The 9,070-nt window shown below is 46.4% G+C and overlaps 1 long non-coding RNA gene across 1 annotated transcript; it reads left to right on the top strand.

Annotated features, from left to right (window-relative positions):
• Positions 1-261: 261 nt before the first annotated feature.
• LOC137484461 (uncharacterized) lies at positions 262-3,370 on the top strand. Its single transcript, XR_011004881.1, has 3 exons — positions 262-428; positions 1,064-1,138; positions 2,900-3,370. It is a non-coding gene; the product is annotated as an uncharacterized lncRNA (long non-coding RNA).
• Positions 3,371-9,070: the final 5,700 nt, after the last annotated feature.

Genomic DNA, 9,070 nt, shown 5'->3' with positions numbered 1-9,070 from the left:
CCCAGCCACTGTCTGAGCATGGCTTCTCCCACACCCCAAAATCTGCATCTCACATCGAGGGCAGGAGCTTTGGGGGGTTTGTGATCTGCCTCTTCTCATTGCTCTGCAAATCTGAGTCAGCCACAGAAATAAGAGGGGGACAGGAAAAAATAGAAAGGGAGAAGTGGTCAAGGCATTCCTGTGTGACGCAAATGCAGTGATGTCAGAATTGGAGACCACAGACACCTCTGCCAAAATGAATGGGATTCCAGCAGGCTCCAGCTGGTCTCATGGTTTGTGCATTCTGTGTTGTTTCCTGGATACCAGCAATTCCCAGCTGTAAACTGAGCAACCATTAACCCTTCCCTGCTGCGGGTTTCCAGGCAGTCGCTCATGGGGAAGTTTTTCCCTCTGGTGAAAGATTCCCATATTTCATAACCAGGCATCTTGTATGAATCAATGGCCAACTTAAAAATAACCCCTTGACCCTAAGTGTCTGGGACAGCCATTGGAACATGGAAAGGAGAACCTTTTATACAAAGCAACATTTATTATCTGATCTTTCAGCTGCATCCCTGTGCCCTTCAGCTTCATTCCCCAATCACCCATGTGACTTACCACCTTTATCACTTTTCCTTTCCTACTTCTTTTTTTCTTCCTTTTCCCCCCCCCCCCCCCCGTTCCTTCAAGTTCATTTTTCATTTTTTCCTTCCTAGCTCTGCAATGAGAAGATGAGGCATAGCTTTAGTGCTGAATTTACTCTGGGAATAGATCTGAAATCCTGGATCTGACATACAACTCCCAGAAATTTTTGTGAGGCAAAGCATCCAAATTATTAATCTGGTGGCTGATTCCTTCCTGGCACAAACTGAAAACCTAATTTTGGATCTCAAATGCCTGAACTTCCCGAAAGTAAAAATCTAGGCATGGATTTTTTTTGGCTGAGCTAGCCCTCCCACATCTGGGAGGGAACAAGAGCTTGAACTCAGGCCAGACCAAAATAATCAAATATCTCATTTATTAATCTCTACTAATCAAATTGTATTCAAGCTGCAGGGACAGGTCCCCCTGCTCTTCTCTCCAGGTACTGATAGACAATGAAAAACTTAACACAGACACATCAGAACAAACCTCATGGACTGAGGTGACAGCAGAAAGTGTGAGTGCTTTTGAAAATTGGTAGGGAAAACACAAATACATGCAAAATCAGTGCAAGTTAAAATGCACTGATTACATTCTTCAACAGTATAGACTTGTCCAAAGCATGAAGCCGTGAGTAACTCCAGCAAGGGCTGAACTGCATTTCCAGCCTGCTCAGCACAAAGTGCTGCTGCTGTCACAGAGGACACTGATTAATTTATCTGACGAGAAAAGTGGGGCAGTGCTTCCCAGCCAAGGAGCAGCAGAGGCTGGAGCTCTTCCCCTCGCTCGTGGGGCATCCCAAAGGCTCTCCTGTCCCCTGCCTGACCTCCCTGCACGGCTTTGCTGCCTCCACCACTGCCACTTTCACCAGGGCAAAGCTTGGACTCCTCTCAATTCCTTTCTAAGTTCTGAGCTTTTATGGCTCATCCATTCAACTTTTTCTCAACTAACATGAAAATTGTTATTTCTCATATGGCAGGAAAACCTCAACTTCAAGAAAAATAATAAAATAGCAACATCTAGAAATGCTGATACTGCAGCCACCTCTTCCTTGGGCTGTGGTCAGTGCCCATGGTCAGATCCCCACCCACAAAATGAGCTCAGGCCCCAGCAATGGATCACAGGACAGCTTTCGTGGAAGCTGAGCACAAAGAGAGCCATTCTGGCCCCATTCCTCATCTTAGCTCAGGGTACAGCTGCAGCACAGCCAGAGAGACTCTCAGCTTTCCGTGAAGACATGGAAAGACTCTCAGCTAAGACATGAAGCACTCGGCCAGGTGGGTTCCTGTCCCCTCCTGCCCAGCCTCGCAGTCACCGACTTCTTGCCTGCTCTTTATCATTCTGCTTTCACACATTTTGACTCAGCTAAAAATAGATCCATGTTCCATCTTTCTGCTGGGTAGTGCTGCAGAGCCAGCCCCACTTCTCATGTGGAATACAATGCCCACCCTCCAAAGTGTTTGCTACTAGGTGTATATATAATCAGCACATGCTGTGAGTAAGTATAAGACAAAAGGAGTTGATCCTCCACAGTGTGATAAGGCTCCATTGTGTGCTTTGGGAACATCTTGGGGACCTTTGAACCCCAAAAAAGTGACACCATTGATACAGGCAAAAATATCTCTTTGGGCCTAAAGATGCACATGTATGGCACTACTGGCAAATAGCTAACATTAAACACAACTGTGATATTTTATCCTGTGAAAACAGAATAAAAATCTGAACTGTAGAACTATAGGACAGTTTAGGCTGGGAAAGTGTTCAGCAGGCCATCTAGTCCAGCTGCTTTGCTCACAGAGGGCCAGCTCAAATCACCCTGAGGAGGAAGGGTCTCTGACAAGGCAGATGTGCCAGAATGGGCCTGTCCCACTCCTCGATTGCCAAGGAATGTACAGTCCTGCATGCCCTCAGCAACTCCTCAGCCAAAGCCTTTGGAATGCTCACTGTGATGTTCATGCAGATCTCTGGTTTCCCAGCTTGGTAAAAATTAATTTTGTTCGAATCTCGCTCTTAGAACCATTGGTGGTCCTGTGATAATTATCAGCGGAACCCTGTCAGAAGAGCACAGAATGACAGCATGGTTGGGCTTGGGAGGCACCTTGGTGGATCATCTAGTGCAAGCCCCCTGCTAAAGCAGGAAGATGCTGCCAAGGGCCAGTCAGGTCAGTGCTATCGATGTGTTACAGAGCAGCCAGCCCAGCACACCAGGATTAGTCACAGCAGAGATGAAACAAACCTGCTCGGCCTCCTTCCCTTTGCTCTGCTCTGATGTTCACAGATAAACCCATGCGGGAGAAGCTGGAAAGAACTGAATGTCCTGTGGGAGCTCTTATCAAGACCAAGAGTTGAACAGCCAATAACCACTCAGCAAGTCACCTTCTAAGTTTAAAAAGCAGCCTGTTGTTCTAAAGTATGTTAGTCATCAACAAATTGGCTGCGGTGCTCTTCACTCCCTCAGTTTCCCCTCTCCAGTCTCCCTCTGCTGGGATGAGCCAGCTGTTCATCCTTACGGTATTTTATGGACAAGAGCAAAAATCTTTTACCATTTTTAGGATCTAAATTGTGTCACCTCGTTCAGAAGGCTGACATGTGTTTGTTCTATCATTGTTTGCTCTTCCTGCTTTGAACTGTAACCTCTGGGGACAGGGACTTTTTGTCATGCAGTATTTGCCCAGCACCAGCACAACCCTGTTCCTCTGAGCCTCCCTGGCACCCCCCCCCAGCAACTCCAAGCTACACAGGATTTGCTTCTGTGATTCTTCACCACTGGAAACAGACTGAGCTCCTGGCAGCCAGAGCCTGGCTGGAAAAGCCCACCACGATGGGGATGCAGGGTGTCTCAGGAAATGTCTGTCTGTGGGGCCAGGTCCCTTCCCTCTCCATTTCCCCTCATGCACAAAGATACAAGGGTACATTTCCCAGTACAACCCAGTCCCTTTTTTCTTTCCACATTTCATTATTTATGAAGAATAGGGCACATGATCCACACAGGGTGGGTTGATTGAGGCATCTCTTAAAACGTTTATCCAAAACTGCAAGGCTCAGTTTCTGGCACCCAGCCAAGCTGAGCACAAGCAGCAGGCCAGACCCTGCCCCACTGCCCTGCCCTTGCTTCCAGTATCAGCTCTGCTATTCCCAGGATAGCCCATATTGTGAGCAAGCACTATTATTAATCATCTGTAATTTCAGAAGTACAGATGGTTTGCTTAGCAAGTACAAAACATGGAATTGGCTGGGACAGCAGGAGGTAGACACTTAGCAAACATCTCTACTCAGAGCTCTTATCATGGTTAATTCTTTAGAGTAGCCGCTCATCAAGGCTGCGATGGCTGATTAGGTTTTTAACTTGCCAGTTTGTAGCATTTGACTACAACGTGACTGCAGGATCAGCTCCTCCCCGGGAAAATGCCACCACTGCCCTCTCCTGTCCTTTCCTTGTCTCCTGTTTCCATTCCTTCTTTTCCCGGTTTTTAACTCCGGACCTACAATCTTCTGGTGCCTGTGACACAGAAGAATGCCCAGGAGATTTTTTGTGCCCTCTTCTTTGTCCTGTTTCGAAGCGCTGGGGACAAGAATTGTCTCTGCCCTGTGGTTGTCGAGTGGCACAGAGCACAAAGCTCTTGCCAGGGGCTCCGACTGCCGAGGCAGTGGCAGCACTGCTGGGGCTGCAGCACAGCCTGCCCAACTCTCAGCTCTGCAAGGGCAATGGCACAGAACTGGCAGCATTAGGTTGTTGTTTCTTCTGGCATTTCATACCAATATCTACGCCTGAAAACCTCTTTAATAGCTCGTGGAAGAACTTTGGGTAAGCCTGTGTACTTCATGGAGCAAGAAGATCATTCTGGGAGTGACAAGGTTTGGGTAGCATCCCCTCTCCCACTGGTCCTTGAAGGTTTGGGTCTGTGCTGAACACTGAGTTTGTCTCAGAAATTAACAAGTTACAAAATCTGTGGTAAATACTGATAGCACAAAAACCTGAAAAAACACAGGCTGAATATGCCACAAAAACAGAGGTCAGTGAGCACGAGAGAATACAGGCACTGGTCATAAACACAGCTAAGCACAAATACAGCTCGTTCTGATTCCTTGCATAGACACAAGGCCTTAGCTGCGCAAAATCTGGGAATCACATGTAAAACTGTGCGACGGCTACCACAGTGCATGTGCTGTGCCTGCCAGAGGCTGCTCTGGGCAAGGAAAGCCCTAAAAGTACACAAGTGTCAGACTCCAAACTCCACTGGAGAGCTGTTACACAGAGACAGACTACTGAATATTTAGGAAAATATCAATCAGCCAGAATACAACCAGAGTTTCATTTTGTCATGCATAAAAAGGAGACACCGTTTCAGTCTAGCCTTCACCAAAATAGTTGGGAAACAGCAGATTCTACATTCCACCCGATGATAAAACAAGATACAGGTGTGCAGAAGGTGTGTAGAAATATGTCCCTTCTGCCTGTGGGAGGCTGGGCAAAGCCACACAGATGTTTCATGCTGGGACCAGCTGGAGGTGGGGACATGCCCTCAACATCACCCACTGCAGGGAGTCATTTCACCTGGAAGGAGAAATGCAATGAAAAAGAATCTATTTCTGGTTATTCCCAATTCCATAAGCAGGAGTCCCTAAAGAGGGAAGGATGTCAAAAGATCATTTCTGACCACATGAACACCAAAGCTCAGAAGACAGGCAGCCAAGAGAAGGCAGCTAAATTCCCAGTTATGTTTCTGGGAAAGCACAGCCCTATGACACAATCCTAAAAACGTTACCTGCTCTTAGCACGTTAGAAGCAAAGTGCAGGGGACAGAACAGTGACATCCTGAAACTCCCAGCCCAACAGAAGTTTCTCTGAAGTAGATTTATAGAGCCAAATGCTGAAAGACTTGAAAGGGAATATTATGGTCCTTTAATTTGCCCTGAATACAGAGGTTGTAATTCTTTTCAGGCCTAAACTAACACATATGTTCCCAAAATGGATCTAATTCCATCGTGATTGTTCAAAACCTGGTGAAGCCACTGCTGTCCCTGATAAACAACTACAATGTTAAATTAACTTCACTGCTGGAATGTTGTATATTACTCATTTTAAAGAGACTTTTTTTTTACTTCTTCTTCTAGCATGAAACCTTGTCCTGTCTTTGTCTGCAAAACTGAAATGCCCCAACTATCACATGACTTTGACTGCAAAGATCTAGTCAGGGTGGTCAAATAATTTCTAAAATCCTTCCTTTGAGGTGAATTTAGCTTCCAAAATTTGTTTACCAGCTACTGGATTGTTTTTGTCTTTTCAATTCCCTTTGGAATTATTGCATCCTGGTTTGAGTAAGTGGACATCAGAACATTGTATTTAACAAGAAGCATTCCTAACATGGAATCATTTTCATTTTTCTGGAGGTCAAATGGCTTTGTAGCCCATGAACAACTGTGTAACTTCAAGGGACAGCCTGGCTCTTCAGCCACTCCTGTTTCCTGATCCTGGGTGTTGAAATTATGTTGTTTTGGGAGGTTTCTTTGTTGGTTTTTTCCTTTCTTTTCTTCTCAGAATTTTTTTTTTGTGAGCTATGAAAAGAAGCTCTTCATGAAAAGTTAGAGGAGAACAATCTCCCCTGGCCTTCCTCCAGTTCCTGGAGGTAAAAGCATGACAAGCAGCTTTATTCCATAAAACTGACAAATAATCTTTGCCAGATTTTTCCCAATTAGGACCTATCAGTCTTTACAATGAAACCCTTTATTTGCCATAAACAAAGTCCAATTATATCTCCCTAGGAAAAGGAGGAGCAGGTGCTTCCACAGGCAGAATATGAGCACTGCTGAGGTGGAAGGGCTTTGGGCTGAACTTAACTCCTTGCATTCAGCACTTGTGCTGCAATGGTGATGACTTGGCTCGGATAACTGACCACAGAGACACTGAGGAACTTTGATGATCCTACCACCCAGACCCAGAGATCACCCAAACATTCCTAGTCAAGGATTCTCCAAGGGGCTCTGGCACTGTTTATAGTCAATAAATCCCCATGCAAAGCACAGCTGAAACCATCACTGGAGCAGTCACAAAGATCTGTTGCTCCAGGCTCCACCAAGCTCTTCGCACATTTTTGACTCCCGGCTGCCTTCAGGGTGGATGAACCCTCAGGGGTGGACTCTCCACCCTCACAGTGGAACATGACAGTTCTGGATGCTATGGGAAAGCCAGGGAAACGGGATTCAGAAAGTGGCCAGGCTCAGGGCTTGTCCTGAAAAGCACCTCCTTTCTGTGTTACCTAAAACACACCACTGGACTGGCCCAGGGGGGAATTCCCTATGCTTGAACATTACATTCTGAGGTTTATTTATTAAACACAGAGTATCCAGAAAGTTTTGCATCATATCTGTCATTTTAATGTCCAATAGTTCCACTGTGAAATTATTTTTGATTAAGATACAGAGTCACAAAACTTTTAGGGACTCTCTTCTGTCACGGAATGTGATTCACCACTCTATCCATACAGGCCATGATTAATTTGGGCTGGTTTTAATTATTATGAGTCTTATTTTAGCAACTTGGCTGTCCTGAATCCATTTGGATTTGATTTGCCTGCAAAACTCATGCATGGGATAACTATAACCTGTCACAAAAAGCACCCGTTCACCCTCGTGTTAGGGGGGGTTGGTTTTTATTTCAGCTTATTGAAAAATTACAGTGCATTTTTTCTCATTTTGTATTCTCTATTTGACACATTAGAGAAGTAAACATTATGTTGCATGTGCTTTAAAAATAAAACCCTTTTTCTCGTTTATATTCAGAAGGGAAGTCACTTCACTGGAAGTGGAAGGCGCTCAGTGTTTCTGAGGTGCAAGGCCACAGGCTGGCATCACACACCCCAACATTTCCTGAGTCCCCCTGGCACTGCAGATTTGCGTGCTAGCCCTCTACAGCTGGAACCACACATCTGGGAGCCAGAATTAGAACCAGAAGTTAAGCAAGTTGTAGCTTCCCGGCTATGTAGCCAGAATTTCCAAAGTGACAGGATATTGTGGTATCTCCCTGAAAGCTGTCCTCACCTTGCCGATGAATTACAGTTCCTGTAATTTTTGGCCACTTGGCATCACAGGATCCCATGATGTCAAACAGTTTCACCAAGAGAATCGCAGTGGGATAACTCATCTTGGCTTGTGGGGACTGTGAAAAAGCTTGCTAATCGCTGGTTTACAGCGTGCATGTCAAAACATCTACTACAGCTGGGACTTGTGTGACTGAGCTTCTCCCTTACAAGAAACTAAATATAGATTTAAATGCACTGGGTAACGTACTGAGCCAAAGTAAAAGTGTCCTGAATCAAAAATGGCAGTGGAATTGGAAGCATACAGCTGTTCCCACTGATCCAGTTGGATTTCTGTTCCTACTGGGCCAGTGAAAGGAATAGTAAAAGAGAAGTGGTGAGATCAGGCTACTCATGTATTGCTTATAGCCTCTTGGCGAGAGTTTGCACACATTATAAGGACTAGAGGAGTTGGCATTCCTTTTGTTCTTTGGGGGTTTTGGGGGTTTTTGTTTGTTTTTGTTTGTTTGGTTGGTTGGTTTTTAATGATAAAAACTAGAAGAGGAAAGGGAAACAATATAGTGTATATTTAATGTTTTACTTGTCTCAGCAAGGGTCTAACAGCCTGGTGCACCTGGTTCAGAACCTGGCTGCTGAGGGCAGTTTGTTATAAAAACTGGACTGTAGAGCTGCTTCTCTAACCACCACACTGCTGCAACCAGTGAGAATGGGGCTGCTCTGGGTGACACCTGCTCAGGGCTCTGGGCACCAGAAAAGAACTGCAGCAGCTCGGATTGCCTTTGTCCATCCAGCTGCAGGAAGGGATGCCTGGATGAACTGGGACAGGAACGGAACACCCCCATAGTTCCATAATTTTGACAGCCTGCTTAGGAGCCGGAGCACGTTTCCACCAGGGCTTTGAAATCTGGGCCAGAAGCCAGGTTAAGTTAACTGCAGTATCCCAGCTCTCAAAATCTCAGCTTCCCGTCTTTCCCATGTTTCCTCTCAGCAGTGCTGGTTCGGGGAGGAGCGGGGAGCTCGGGCAGCTCACCTGCAGGGTGGGAGCTGGCACGGGGCAGCCTGTGCCTCCCTCCAGCCCTGAGCACAGCTGCACGAGCCTCTGGCCTCTCCAGCCCTGCTTCCTCACCCAGCTTTTGGTGCTCAGGCAGGAGACTGTCTCTCCTCAGTTGTGAGCAGGGATGAACCTCCTGAGGCCAGGTCCTGCCCGGGTCAGCTGGGACCCGCTGCCACCAGAGCACAGCAAGTTCCAGGCTCGGAGGCTTTGCTGCTCTTTGCTGCTGGCAGCCCAGCAGCAGCGGCTGCTCTCCCCACAGCCACGGGCAGAGAACAAGCCAGGGGAGGTCATCCCAAACAAACCAAGGTTTGCAGTACAGCACACGTATCTTCCCTTTCCTTTCCCTAACAAACCAAGC

The sequence above is a fragment of the Anomalospiza imberbis genome, chromosome 17 (assembly GCF_031753505.1).
Source record: "Anomalospiza imberbis isolate Cuckoo-Finch-1a 21T00152 chromosome 17, ASM3175350v1, whole genome shotgun sequence".
Taxonomy (NCBI): Eukaryota; Metazoa; Chordata; class Aves; order Passeriformes; family Viduidae; genus Anomalospiza; species Anomalospiza imberbis.
Note: the sequence above shows the minus strand (reverse complement) of the source record. Positions and strands in the feature narration are given on the sequence as shown.